Here is a 15,759-nt window from a genome sequence, read left to right as displayed (position 1 = left end):
ATGATTGCCTGGTCCTCCTAGAGGCAGGCAACGCTTGGCTCCTGTGGGAAATTCAAGCGCTTGTAATTCCAGCTGTGCAACGGATGTCATTCTCACTTTGTCTTCCACTGGTGCGGGATAGCTGAGGAAATGCTACACTCGTCATCCTTACTTTCAAGAGAAAAAAATGTCTCCATTACAAGGCTATCTATAGTTTCCCAATGTTTTCTCAAAGAATGCAAAAGGGGATGTGTTGAAAGACATGGCTGCCTGTGGACACTGCTGAGTAAATTTTGGCCAGTTTAGCATAGTCATGAAGCTCCAAAAATATTCTTTTTCTGGTTCAAGGGAGAAAGAGATAGTTCTACCACTCTGCTAAAGATGTGCTGGACTTGACAAAGGAGAAACCTATTCTTGTGCTTTGCTCTAAAGTATTTCCATAAGCCCAAATTTCTGGGTAGTTACAAGTAATTTGCTTCAACTTAATTTCTTTCAAATTTACAGAAAAAAATGTCTCGTATAGGCAATGGAAAATAATTAAGACATCAGTTCACTGTTGAATGTTCGACAGCAAAGATCCATTAGCTTACATGTCAATGTTGAATTACAGTATTGTTGACCTTAAAGGAGTGAACGAAATTCTAGGAATGGGATGGCCAAATAAGCCCCTGTCATATTTCACTCTTTAAGTTCCTTGCTTTTATATTCTGGCCTTCATCTTCTCCAGTACTCTGCCGCTATCTCTTGAATGAATTGATTTTGCCAACTTCGAGGATCCTCGTTAGTAATCTACTCAATATGTGCATTCCCTTTGGAAGAAATACAGTAGTCTGGTGTGCATTTCCTATCTGCTCCTAATTTCCTATACTGTGAATTATGTCATTTAGTTTTTGTGTTGTTGCCAGTGGGAAAAGGCTGTCTAGATCAATTTGGTCAGACTGCCTCATACCCCTAGAAACACCAATTAGATCACCACAAAGTTGACTCATGCCCAAGACCAACCCCAATTTCCTCTACTGTTCCTCATTGTTTAAACATTTAGCCTTCAGAAGGCTCTTGGATGAGTCATTTGACCCACAATGCTTCATCCAAGATCTAATACCACGGTGGGTCGGATTTATACACATCTTGCCAAAGCAATGGAAATTGAGGAGACATTAAATCTAGGAGGAAATCTATTCTGGTTATGGAGAGTGGATCTTGACCCAGGTGGTATTTTGATTCTCACCCTCCTGAATTTCCTCAGAGCACCTTCAGATGAAGTGGGAAACCTGTGATTTACAGGCTGAAGACATTAGGTTACAGGGTAAGGGGTAATGTAATACCCACATCTACACAGCAGGGAAGAGTAAAAATACTTTCACATCAAATTACCTGGATAATTGTTTCCATTATTTAGTTTGATGTCCATGGGCAAAGCACATAATTTGAAGATTTTGAGAAGTATTTTAATGCAATCTTAGCCTTTTGGCAGAATCTAGCTGAGGGGACAAAAGATTGATCTCTAAAGCTCCCTCTGAATCTAATTTCCTAAGAAGGCACACCCATAATCAGTCACGCCATCCAGGAGAGAAACCCTGACTGCATGGGTATGTAAGATGGAATGTTCAGACACACTATGTAGATGAAAGGTATTTCCTTTTCTATGTCTCCCCTATTCTGTGTTAATCATTTGATTATGGATACAGGTCCAGTAAAAATCGGACTTGTATTTAGAAGTTTTGGAAGGGGAAAAGGGAGAAATGTGTTTTGCTGTCCAGCAGGACTGGTGGAAGCTGGTACCTGCCACTCCAGTCTGGGAGAGCAGGCACGAATATGTTTGTGTAGAACATGAACAGCCAGCATCCCTTATACCTCTGGCTCCCAGGGATCCAGGGGTGAGAACCCTGCAATTTCTGTGCCTGGACAATCATTACAGAAGCTCCTATCACTGTTCTGGCCTCAGAAACCAAATCTAATGCAATGAACAACTATGGTTCCATTAATTCAAGGCTAAAATCTGCTTTCATCTGGACCTATTGGACAGACTTTAGCTGCACCTGCAAGAAGAAAGGAATTTGTTCCTGGACTGTTACCGGTCTGTGATAAATGAGACCAAAGGGTTGGGTTATTTCACTTAATTATCCCAAACACTTAACTCTATACACCCCCTGCTCTAGCTTTCAGAGTCTCTTGGCTACCATCAGGAATAAAGATACTCACAGAGTTCATTCCAGAACCATCACAGGTAACCATCTGCATACACCAGATGCCCCAGTGCCCATAGGATGGGACGTGTCCCCATGCAGAACCATCACTGTCATGGTTTTGCTTGTCCAGTTTACATAAGTGAGCAGCTGATTTGCAATTTGCTGGATCATAATAAGAGTAATGTAGAATAATAGTAATAATAATATCAAAACCATTTAATATCAGGAACAAGAAAATCTTGGTCACTGCCTGTGGCAGGCAGAATAATGCTCCCCCAAAGATGTCCACATCCTAATCCCCAGAACCTGTGAATATGCTACCTTACATGGCAAAAAGGACTTTGGGGGTGTGATTAAGGTTTTGGACCTTGAGACAGGGAAATTATCCTGGATTCTCCAGGTAGGCGCAGTCTACTCATGAGTCTGTAAGAGTGGAGAGTCTTTTCCAGCTTCAGACAGAGAGATGAGACATGAGAAGAACTGGCATTGAGATGGAGTAAGGAGACCACTAGCCAATGAATTCAGAAGTCTCTAGAAGCTGAGAAGGCCATCAGTCTAGAGATAACCTCTAGCTGTAGGACCTCAAGAAACTGAATTCTGCCAGCAACCCAAACAAGCAAGGAACAGATTCTTCCCTGGAGTCTCCAGAGTAAGGCAAACCTGCAATAAACTTGACGTTAGCCCAGTGAGACCCATACTGGACTTCTGACCCACAGACCCGCAAGAGAATAAGATTTGTGTTGTTTTAAGCCACTAAGTTTGTGGTAATTTGTCACAACAGCAGTAGAAAACTAATGCACTGCCCTCATGTAGCTTGCGGTCTAAAGGGGGAAGAAGAATGTAAATTGGCAGTGACAATACAGCAAGGTATAGCTTATGGGGTGCAAATGTTTTGGCCCTGGCTCCACACTCAAATCTAAATTTGGCTTTGTTGCCCAAATGATGATACAGATACATATGGCCATTGTCTTATGAGTATATTTGTGTGTATTAAATAAACCAATTTGTTAAATTTAAACAACTTAAATAAATGATTGTGTTACCCTTTTGAAGCAATTTTTTTTTTTTTTTTTTTTTGATATATTGCAGATGTCAGAGAGCATGGTCTGAGCCTCTCTCTTCATCTCTTGGCATCCACTGGGGAGGTGTGGCTCCTCCTGACACTGAAGTGAATGAGACTGAGGCATGGGAAAGGATGCAGGGTTGAACAGAGTTGCATGGAGGCGCGTTGATGGTGTGTTCCACGAGAAAGTAACGACACATGCCAAGGTCAGTGGTAAAGACAGAAGTCATGGGCACAGAGGGTCTGAGTGGAGACCATAGTGTCTGGGGCAGTGATGGGGCAAAGGGGGCACTAGGCACCTGGGGAAGCAGGCAGGGCTTGTTGGTGTAGCCCTTGGGGGCTGTGCTGGGAGTTTGGACTTCACCCTACAAGGTAGTGGGAAGTCGTGCCAGGTTCAAGCAGTGAGGGGAGGGGAGGGGAGGGGAGGCTTATGTAATGGGAGCTGCACACTTAACTGTGTTCCCTCCGGCATTACTTCCCAGTTGTAACATGGATGTTCCCATTAGCTGCCCCTTTCCCCTCTGTGTCTTGACCCTCTTCTAGCAAATGCACTTAAATTTTTTCCCACTTTTTGGACTTTTTATTTTAAGACTTTTCAGACAAACAGAAAAGTAGAGAATGACATAATGAACATCCACAAACCCATTTTCTATATTTAGTAATGTTAACATTTTGCCATTTTGAGTCATCTTTTTTTTTTTTCTGATGTTAAATTACAGACATCAAGATGTTTTATCCTAAAATAGTTCACTATGAATCCCTGAAGAAGGCCATTATTCTACACAACCACAAGTCGTCATCACTCCTAACAAGGTTAATAATTGCCTGATACCATCTAAGCCTATGTTCCCATTGCCCTCACTGTCCCCAAATATCTTTCAAAACTTTTTTGTTCAGTCTAAGATGAAAAGTCATACATTTTCTTAGATTATTATTTCTACTGAGTCTCTTTTCATTAGAACAGGCCCTCACCACAATCCTTACTTTATTTTCCTAAGACATTTAAACTAGTTAAAGAAATCAGGCCAACTTGTCCTGTAGAATGCCCCACTTCTAGATTTGTTTAATTGGTTCCTCATGGTGTTGATAAACTTGTTCCTCTATCCCCTCTCCCCCGTTTCCTGTAAACTGGTTTTAGAATCCCGTTAGTGTTTTTGGCATGAATACTTGGTAAGCAATGCTAGGTACTTCCCACTGCCTTCCATTAGGGGCACATCATGCCTGGTGCCTCCACCACCACATGTCAATCTCTACTTAAGGTCATGACAGTGATACGTTTTCCTCTTATGAGATACAAGTACCTGTAGGATCATACATTGCCGTCACGTGTATATCTAGTTCTCCATCAGTGGTTTGCCTAAAGATTTTTGTATCTATTCTTAATTTTTACTTAAACAGGGTTATTTCATAGGCATTGCAAAATGGTCATTTGCTTTTTGATACAGAGGTGGGCTAAACCATGAGGGCGATCAAATTCTTTTGCTTGGATCAATGAATGTGGAAAACTTCTAGCGTCCCCCATTTTCCTTTCTTACAGTCCTGCGTCTCTGAGTGTCATCTGGAAGGGGCATGTTCAAGGTTGTCAGGCCTCATGTCCCTCCCTGCAGCCCATGCATACACACACTCACCTAGCCAACAAGTGAGCTTGTCTTTCAATTATTGACAGAATTGCCGCCAGACAGCCAACTTCCAAGAGCAGAAGGTGTCCGAGGCGGCAGGAAGCATGGGGCCCCAACAGGGCCTCCTCCTGCATGCATGGCTCTGTCACGAGGGCAGTCAATTGCCCATCTCTTATTTGTTTTATGGGGATCACCCAGACGAGGAGGAATGGTGGTAGGAGATTCATTCAGCCCCAAGGTTATAGCAAGGAAGGACGTCCTAATTTGGGACTCCAGAGATTTCTCATGACAACTAGAAATATTTCCATTGAAAGGCAAAGAAAATAGAACTGATAGATGGTTACTCCTCTTAATGGACTCCTCACCTAGTCAATGTCCCTGCCTTCCCCTCCATCACACAGGCTCTTGGCAGAGCTGCCCGGCAGTTTTCTTGTGAATGGAGACTCTGTTAATTAAATACCACTGTGCTTCTGGGAGACATTTTCTAGGCAATTAGTGATCCCCATTCAACCCAGTGGAAATGTCCCCATATTCCTGGGAGATCTCCCTGAGATTCCAGCCTTTCCCCCCAGTCTTTTTTGTTTTGACTTTTTTAACCTTCCTTATACATTCGGATATTATACAGTCCTCTGATAAAACTGAAATGAAAATAATTGGGTTCCTCAGTGGATTCAAGTATTTGCTCATTTCCAAAAGTGGAGACATTTTATAGTTTTGGCTGCTTTTATCCTCTCTGTGAATTTAGATGTTATACCTATTGGCTGTTATTTTCTCTAGTCCCCCAACCACTAAACAGTTACAAATACACGGATGCAGCTCAGGGGGCTTTCATGTGGCTCTTTTCTCTGGAAAACCACTGCCTTGGCATCCATTGGCTCAGCATGTTGGTCTAATATTCTGCCTGCTAAGGTAACATTGTGGTTTAGCAAAGGGAAGGAAAAAAAAAATACGGGGTAAGTGGAATGCCACACTATGGTGTAGAAGACTTGTTTTGAAACTCAGATTGGGATTGACATATATACACTTATATGTATAAAATAGATAACTAATAAGAACCTGCTGTATAAAAAAAAAACTAAATTAAAAAAAGAAACAACAAAATCTACCCGCAAGTCTCATAACTACTGTAAATCTAAAGGAGTGAGAGAGTAAATGATATTTGGAGATATCTACAACTACTGTAGTACGAAATGAAAATATCTGTGATTTCCATACTCAATATTATGTAATAACCTGTAAGGGAAAAGAATCTGAAAAATAATATATATATGTATAACTGAATCGTTGTGCGGTACACCTGAAACCTACAAGATATTGTAAATCAACTATACTTCAATAAAAAAATTTTTATAAAAGAAAAAAAAGACACATCAAGGTTCAGGAGGTCTTTGATTTCAGATCCATGAACAGGGGTCAGGTGACTTACAAACCCCTAGACCTCATAAGCACAGTTTTGTGGGTCTCTGCACTTGTGCATTTTCCTGAGAAGAACGGTCATGACTTTCACCAGATCCTTGGAGGGGTTCAAGATTCAACAAACTAATGTGATTTTCAGTGCTCAAAAAGACACAGGAAATGGGAAGGAACTAAAGAAAAAAGTAAGCCCTACCACGTGACCTCCTCAGACACAGCCCAGGTTTAGCCAGCTGCCCCGGCATCACGAGTAACCCCTCCTCTCACTTTCCAAAGAGTCCTCCTTGGGATGGTCTCCCTATCGAGAACCCTGGTCCCCTCTAGGTTGGGCTAAGGTTCCCACCCCTCTGCAAATTGCTGACACCATCCTTTTCCCAGTACATCTGCTTAATGGGACTTTCAACTAAACCCAGATCATGTCTTTTTGGCTAAAATTGTCCTCAAAATACTAATAATGTTCCAGATTATCAGATCATAAAATTCTGCAGGGTGAGTTGGGCTCAGGACCTGGGGCACAGACGGGGCTACAGGAAGGCTGTTGTATAATGTTGTCCTGCTCAGAAACCCTCTTGCATGGGTGCAGGTCAGGCCTGTCATGGGGCAGGTGAGGGGCAGGGAGAGGACAGAGGAGAATGAGGACCTTGCACAGGTCTTCTCTTCACAAAAGGTGGTACATTTAGACCTTAGAAACAACCCTGGGGGCCAGAAGGGAAATGCAAGAGACTCTACAATTTCCTTTGCTGTGTAAAAGCTTTTAAGTTTAATTAGGTCCCATTCGTTTTTATTTTCATTACTCTAGGAGGTGGACCAAAAAAGATCTTGCTGGGAATACCCTGGCAGTCCAGTGGTTAAGACTCCATGCTCTCAATACTGAGAGGGCCCAGGCTTGATCCCTGGTCAGGGAGAACTAAAATTCCACAAGCTGTGGGATGAGGCCAAAAAAAAGATCTTGCTGTGATTTATGTCGAAGAGTGTTCTGCCTATGTTTTCCTCTAAGAGTTTTATAGTATCCAGTCTTACATTTAGGTCTTTAATGCATTTTGAGTTTATTTTTGTGTATGGTGTTAGAGAATGTTCTAATTTCATTCTTTAAACAAAAAGACAGCCCAAAGAATGGGAGAAAATATTTGCAAATGAAGCAACCAACAAGCGATTAATCTCCAAAATATACAAACAGCTCAATATCGAAAAAAAACAACCCAATCAAAAAATGGGCGGAATGGGCTTCCCTGGTGGCGCAGTGGTTGAGAGTCTGCCTGCCGATGCAGGGGACACGGGTTAGTGCCCCGGTCCAGGAGGATCCCACATGCCATGGAGTGGCTGCACCCGTGAGCCATGGCCACTGAGCCTGCGCATCCGGAGCCTGTGCTCCACAACAGGAGAGGCCACAGCGGTGAGAGGCCCGCGTACCGCAAAAAAAAAAAAAAAAAAAAACAGGAAAAAAAAATGGGCGGAAGATCTAAATACACATTTCTCCAAAGAAGACAAACAGATGGCCAAAAAGCACATGAAAGGATGCTCAACATCACTAATTATTAGAGAAACGCAAATCAAAACTACAATGAGGGGGCTTCCCTGGTGGCGCACTGGTTGAGAGTCCGCCTGCCGATGCAGGGGACACAGGTTCATGCCCCGGTCCGGGAAGATCCCACATGCCGCGGAGCGGCTGGGCCCGTGAGCCGTGGCCGCTGAGCCTGCGTGTCCGGAGCCTGTGCTCTGCAACGGGAGAGGCCACAGCAGTGAGAGGCCCGCGTACCGCAAAAACAAGCAAACAAACAAAAAACTACAATGAGGTATCACCTCACACTGGTCAGAAAGCCATCATCAAAAAATCTACAAACAATAAATGCTGAAGAGGGTGTGGAGAAAAGGGAACCTTCCTATACTGTTGGTGGGGATGTAAATTGGTACAACCACTACGGAGAACAGTATGGAGGTTCCTTTAAAAACTAAACATAGAGCTGCCATATGATCCAGCAATCCCACTCCTGGGCATATATCTGGAGCAAACCATAATTCGAAAAGATACATGCATCCCAATGTTCACTGCAGCACTATTTACAATAGCCAGGACATGGAAGCAACTGAAATGTCCATCAACAGAGGAATGAATAAAGAAGATGTGGTACACATATACAACGGAATATTACTCAGCCATAAAAAGAATGAAATAATGCCATTTGCAGTGACATGGATGGACCTAGAGTCATACTGAGTGAAGTAAAAGAGAAAGTAAAAGAGAAAGACAAATATCATATGATATTGCTTATATGTGGAATCTAAAAAAATGGTACAAATGAACTTATTTACAAAACAGAAATAGACTCACAGATATAGAAAACAAACTTATGGTTACCAAGGGGGAAGGGGGGGAGGGATAAATTGGGAGATTGGGATTGACATATACACACTGCCAAATATAAAATAGATAATCACCAAGGACCTACTGTATAGCAGAAGGAACTCTACTCAGTACTGTATAATGACCTATATGGGAAAAGAATCTAAAAGAGAATGGATATGTGTATAACTGGTTCACTTTGCTGTACAGCAGAAACACAACATTATAAATCAACTATACTTCAATAAAAATTAATTTAAAAAAAAAGAAAAAAAAGAGACTATGAAAATTTCTCAGGTACCATGACACCTCTTTACAACATTTTCTTTTCTTTTTTTTAAGATTTTTTGATGTGGACCATTTTTAAAGTCTTTATTGAATTTGTTACAATATTGCTCCTGTTTTATGTTTTGGCTTTTTGGCCCAGAGGCATGTGGGATCTTAGCTCCCTGACCAGAGATTGAACCCACACCCCCTGCATTGGAAGGCAAAGTCTTAACCACTGGACCACCAGGGAAGTCCCCAACGTTTTCAATATAAAAGGAATCTGAAAAAAATGAAAACATCCCAGGTCACGCTCAACCTCTGGAAAGCCCGAGACCCGAGATATTTCACTTAGTCATTCAACAAATATTATTAAGGACTTATGATGTACCAGACACTGGGACTACATTGTGAGCAAAACAGATGTGAGTCCCCCCACCCTCCCAGAACTCATGGCTTGTACTTGTGAAGGGTATAAAGAGGTGTCACCTGATGCCAAGTTCCCAGCACACTGTAGGCACTCAATAAATGGTCATTATTATTAGTATGTGGTCCTGAAGTTAGCAGACTGGCTCTTTGCTGTGAATAAACAGGGTAATATTGTTTCTTTTATTTTTATGACCAATAAATAACTGATATTTAATTGCTGATGTTCTACCTTTTAAACGAGAATCATCACAGAATTATAAAGAATTGTTTTTGCTATTGCTACAATAATGTATTTAACAGGCTAATTTCCATCCTGTGAATATTTAGACACATAAATTAGGCATTAAGGAATTTCCTTGAATTTATATAAAAAATCAACTACAAACACACACACACGCAAAACAGCAGAAAAGGAGACAGACACCCACACAACATTTTTGTAAGGAATATTAACAACAGAAGCTTGTTTCTCTTAAAGAATATTAGTTACTTAAAGAACTTCACAATCACTATCATCGAATAAAATAATTCAAGGATTTTCATCTGTTTTTGTTAGTAGTATCTGAAGCTGCTTAATTTACCCTTACCTTTTAAAACCAGCAGTGTCATTTTGAAAAATGGATGGACAAGGTTTTTGAGAGCATTATTCTCTGCAATTTATCTTTCTCTTTGGAAGCAGTCACTTCAATAATAAACCCGATCTGAAATGCGTTGTCTGCACTTGGTGAAAACACTTTGGGGGGCCACAGATTTCACAACTCTCTAATCTACTGGAACTGCAAGATCTTTCCCAGCCCAGTGTGATAAATCAAATTAATGTCTCCAATTACAGCCCAGGAAAACAAGAGACAATTGCTTCAGAATGAGCTGGCCCCTTTGCAAATCACGACCTTTTTATTTATTGTGTGTATCTTGCTTGCCTTTCAGGCGTTTTTATTTGAGGTGACTGTAATTAATGATATGGTTCATTAGTTGGAGAACGACTCAGGCAGCTTCACAGCACAGTAGTTCACAGCATTGTGGGACTTAACTGATTCCACATGGCCCCAAATAGTTCCCTAATAGGGCCTTAGCGGGAATAGTTTGATGTGTGCATGGCAAATGATGTACTTTGAAGCAGGAGTACACAGCGGAGGCATGGTATGCTGAATGGTGTTGTTTTTGGCTGATACATAATTAATATCACAGGCTCCTTCTATTCCTTGGGCTTTTTCCGGCCTCTGACGTCTATCAAACTTAGGTGATACCGCATTTTAGGCTGTTGACTAGAATGCCTTTGTGCTTGAGTTTCTGAGGGTAAACCTAACACCTGCACTGGTGTGAGAGGTTTCAGTTAATTGTTTTCCTTTGTATTAAATGTCCCCCAACCAGCAGGGAAAAAAAGCCTACCCAGGCTCCATGCTGTGAGAGGTCCATTTTTCTCAATGGATCCCAGCTCTGGCTACACATGAGAATCACCTGCAGAGTGCCCCCCAAACACTCACCCCTTCACAGAGATCCTACTTTAATTGGTCTAGGGTAGGGCCCAGGCATCGGTATTTTTAAAAATCTCTCCAGGGTTAAAAGCCTCTTATGTGTCTTGACCCCTGAGCCATCTTTTTAAAACATAAGTTGGATTAAGTCTTGACGGCTTCTCATGTGCCCTTGAGACCCTGAATGACCTAGTCCCTGACCCGTCTTCTACTACACCCCCATGACCCTGGCTGTGCCATTCCTGTTGTCACTTCAACTCACAGCATTCTCGTCTATATACAAACATTTGTAGTATAGCAATGAAAAAGCAAAGAAAATAAAAGTACCTAATTTTGTCAATAGTAACTTGAAATATTTTTGCATACACAGAGGATATTCAGAAACTTTTTCTCAAGGATAAAAACAAAACATTTCTATAAGGGAATCATATTCCTGCAATTTCTTTCCTTATCTTTCCAAGAAAATGTCTTGGAAATTAATAAAGAAAATGTCAGGAATACTCACCAGACAACTCTGATGGACACTAGCTGAGAAAGGAGTTAGCTGGTATTGATGTGGATGAGGCTGTGGAAGAAGCTTCCATTCCTGTCCCATTAGCCAACCAACCACCCCGCCAGGGAAGCCGCCCCAGACATTTGGACTCTTGAGTTCTTCATCTTCAGCCCATATTATATATATTAAATGTAATGCAGCCAAGTTTAATGAACAAATCTCTTCATTGACTTGATGTTTGTTCTTTACAATTCATTTTAGATACAGCAACAATATGAATTTGTGAGGAAATATTGGGTATAATTTTAAGCACCCAGATTTTCAAATGAAATTGTAAACATAAAGATTGGTGCACTTTGCCTATATCCTCATGTTCAATTTGGCAATAGATGCTGTTTCCAAGATCTTCAACATGAGTGGCAAATTTTTCGAGTCCCAAAGCCAAATTGAAAATCAGGGACCAAGAGAGGAAAGTGGCGGTGGTGGTGGTGGTGGTGGGATGAATTGGGAGATTGGGATTGACATGTATACACTAATATGCATAAAATGGATAACTAATAAGAACCTGCTGCATAAAAAATAAATAAAATTCAAAAAAAAATCAGGGAGAGGGGATGTATAAAAATATATAAATGCAGATTTTTTTTGGCTTAAGTTATTGCTTATTAAAGAGGATCTAACTTGCCTATATCTTCCATGAAAGAAAACACTTAATTTATAACCATACAGCTTTGAAGAAATTTTTGCCCCCATCCCCAGGTAACTGCGTAGTCCTGAGTCTACCTGAATATTCCAGTAAGAACTCTTTTTCCTAAGAATCCATGGCTGGATTACAAAGGTAATCCATACACTTGTCGAGGATTTCAGATGTGTTCGCTGACTTGCACTGCCCTTCCTCAGAGCTGGTACCTAGGCCCCAGTACAACACTGACCTTACACTAGATGTTCACTGTTTCATAGTCACACGTCTTAACAAGCAGTGAATAGGCTTTGGTCTTCTCCAGCTGGGAAGAAGTGAGCATCCCTAAATCTGGTCTTGTCTCCTAGCCAGCTGGCTCAACCATTAGCTCTCATGTAATATTTATTTTCCAGATTTGAAATCTAGACTGCCTCTGACTCTCGCCCTTAGCACAGTAAAGAAGGTTATTTTATCACATCCCCCGAGTTTTTTGTGATGTCCCCATGCCTGGACCTGAATAGTGCTATTTCAGGTTTCCTCTTGGTTTGTATCTTGATAATTCCAGGGCTGCTTCCTCAGGCATTGTTAATGGCGATTAACTGCCATGGTCCCGTGTCATTTTTGACCCAATGGCCCTCACTGAGTCTCTCATTAATTCTGGGGCCTCTCTTTTCAGTGAACAGTGTTGCCTCCATTGTCCGTTTAGGCATGGCTTTATACACTTGTGAGAAAGCTAGTTTTCTCTTTACCTTTATTTTGGAGTCTTTCTCTTTCGGTGACGGTAATCCTATGATGAATATCTTCCTTTTGCTGAAGGAAACTAGCTTCTGGGCATGTAGCATTTGTCTCTGTTTCAAGGTTTCACACCCCTTTGCAGTAATCTTTTCCAACTGAATTGGCAATGTTCTTATCGTCAATGAAAACAATAAAGATTAATCATTGGTCCCTTCATGGTTTTTGGTAGATCATTAATCAACTGAGCTTCTGCATTGTGTAGCGTCATTGGACCCAACCTACCTATTTCCATGGGACAGATCAATCACTACTGCTTAGTGAGAGCACACTCGCTCTTCCCCAATGACGTGACTTGCATGTAGCCATCTGCTCCGGGCCTGACTCTAATCTGAACAATCTCTTTCGTATGAACTTTTACTTGCTACCTGATATAGAAAGAGCATGCTTTAGGAATGAATGAATGAGACACCTTCAGTAGTGTCTGGCACATGCTGATCTAATTTGGATCTGAATCGGGTATGTGTCATCTATACTTAAGCTTTAAGTCTTCTTAACTTTTAGACCAATTCTATTATTTTCAATAATAAGAATAAAAGGAGCTCCTGTTAAGGCAGAGCTTGTGACCTGCCCTTTCTATACATATACATGTTACATTCACGTTTCTGTTTTTCATAGCAGTCCAATGAAGTATGTGTACCACAACTGCGTCGCGTTTGCCTAAGGGGGAGTGAAAGTAATGAAGAGGTGAAGTGATTTCATCAAGATCACAGAGTTAGTGTTGTATTTAGCTGTTACTGAAACAACAGCAATTCACAAGGCCATTACAACTGAATCTGGACCTTCCATGGATTAACCTGTATGATTAAGGCAGTCATATTGTTCTCATATATTCCTGACTTCCCCGCCCTCCTTCCCTCCTGGACCTCACAGAAATGGCTCTTAACCCTCTCCTTAATCTTGATGGCTATCACCCTTCTCAGCTAAAGATACTAAACCAGCTGACTCTGAGCCATATGCTCATGAAATTTTGTCTACTGCACTGGGTAGAGAACTTATGCACAACTATTTCTCAGGGCTTTAAATTTCATAGAATGTAATGAACTGCAAGGCTCATTTAGAGCAACTTTGATCCAACTGTTCATATATAATTAACGTTTGAAATGGGCACCGGTCCCTGAGTACCGAAAAGTTTAGAAGATGCTTATGTGGCTTTCTTTAACCCTTTTCCGCTAATAAAAGCTTTCATCTGTGATCAGTTTAATATTGCAATTTTTTCTTCCTTTTTTCAAAGTAAAACTGGTAATAAAAAGCTGAAATGTCATCCGGACAACAAACTCTTTGACCAGTCTTCAAAATCACCCAATAAGTTAAGGAAACAGTTAATGTATTAAACAGAGTGTCGGAAGTGGACATAAATTAACTAAGCTTCTGTATTTTGTTTTAACTTTAAGCGATATTATGAAGGTTGAGAGCACCCAGGAAAGAAAACAGCCAGGTGAGGTCCCTTCCCCTTCATCAGCTCTCAGAGACCCTGTGTCCTGGGAGAACTTAATTAAACCCTTTTGTGTTATTCTCACAGTTGCTGCCTCCACCCCGACTCTGTTGAAAGAAGTTCTGCCCCAATGATGGGTCAAGGCAGAGTAGGCATAAATTAAATTGTAAGCCAGCACTGGGCTCTGGAGCCTGCGTTCTTATCTCCTATTCTGAGATCTCTACTGCCTCCCATGAAAGCCCATGGCATTCCGGGTAGAGGGAAGCTATAGAGATGGGGGATACAAAGTATGTTTGGAAAACAGACCTGTAAATCTAGAAAAGGATGGCAAACACCTGGCATTGGGCTGCCACAGCCCCCTCCAGGGCACTTGGTGCTCTTCCTTCTGGAAATGCATCAGCCCTAGACCCCCTCTCAAAACTTGCCTCCAGACTGTCAGTGCCAATCAGAAGTTATGTTATCCTGGGACCGACAGAAGTTCTTCACCTGAGGTCCAAGGATTTCCTGGGTTCATGTTTAGAGAACACGATAAGAATATGCACTTGTACAAATGTGTTTATTCTCTGGGGAGACAGTACATGGCTTTCATCAGACTCTCAGTAAGATCCCTCATCTAAGAAAGATCAAAACCACTAGTTAGAAATGCTGGAGAGGGTGTGGAGAAAAGGGAGCTCTCCTATACTGTTGGTGGAAATGTAAGTTGGTACAGCCACTATGGAAAACAGTGTGGAGGTTCCTCAGAAAACTAAAAACAGAACTACCATGTAATCTAGCAATCCCACTCCTGGGCATATACCCGGACAAAACTATAATTCAAAAAGATACATGTGTATAAAATAAAATTTAAAAAAGATACATGCACCCCTATGTTCACAGCAGCACTATTCACAATAGCCAAAATATGGAAACAACCTAAATGTCCAGTGACAGATGAATAGATAAAGAAGATGTGGTACATATATACAATGGAATACTACTCAGCCACAAAAAAGAACAAAATAATGCCATTTTCAGCAACATGGATGTAACTAGAGATTATCATACTAAGTGAAGTAAGTCAGAAAGAGAAAGACAAATACCATATGATATCACTTATATGTGGAATCTAAAATAGGGCACAAATGAACCTATCTACAAAACAGAAGCAGACTCACAGACATAGAGAACAGACTTGTGGTTGCCATGGGGGAGGGGGAGAGGGAGAGGGAGAGGGAGAGGGATGGATTGGGAGTTTGGGGTTAGTAGATGCAAACTATTACATTTAGAATGGATAAACAACAAGGTCCTACTGTATAACACAGAGAACTATATCCAGTCTCCTGGGATAAACCATACTGGAAAAGAATATAAAAAAAGAATGTATATATGTGTATAACTGAGTCACTTTGCTGTACACCAGAAATTAGCACAACATTGTAAATCAACTATACTTCAATTAAAAAAAAAAGAAAGAGGAGAGGAACCAAGATGGCGGAGTAGAAGGCCGTGCTCTCACTCCCTCTTGCGAGAACACCAGAATCACAACTAGCTGCTGGACAATCATCGACAGAAAGACGCTGGAACTCACCAAAAAAGATACCCCACGTCCAAA

This window comes from Monodon monoceros, unplaced genomic scaffold, assembly GCF_005190385.1.
Source record: "Monodon monoceros isolate NGI ecotype Baffin Bay Population unplaced genomic scaffold, NGI_Narwhal_1 Super_Scaffold_3, whole genome shotgun sequence".
Taxonomy (NCBI): Eukaryota; Metazoa; Chordata; class Mammalia; order Artiodactyla; family Monodontidae; genus Monodon; species Monodon monoceros.
This window is presented reverse-complemented; position numbering follows the sequence as displayed.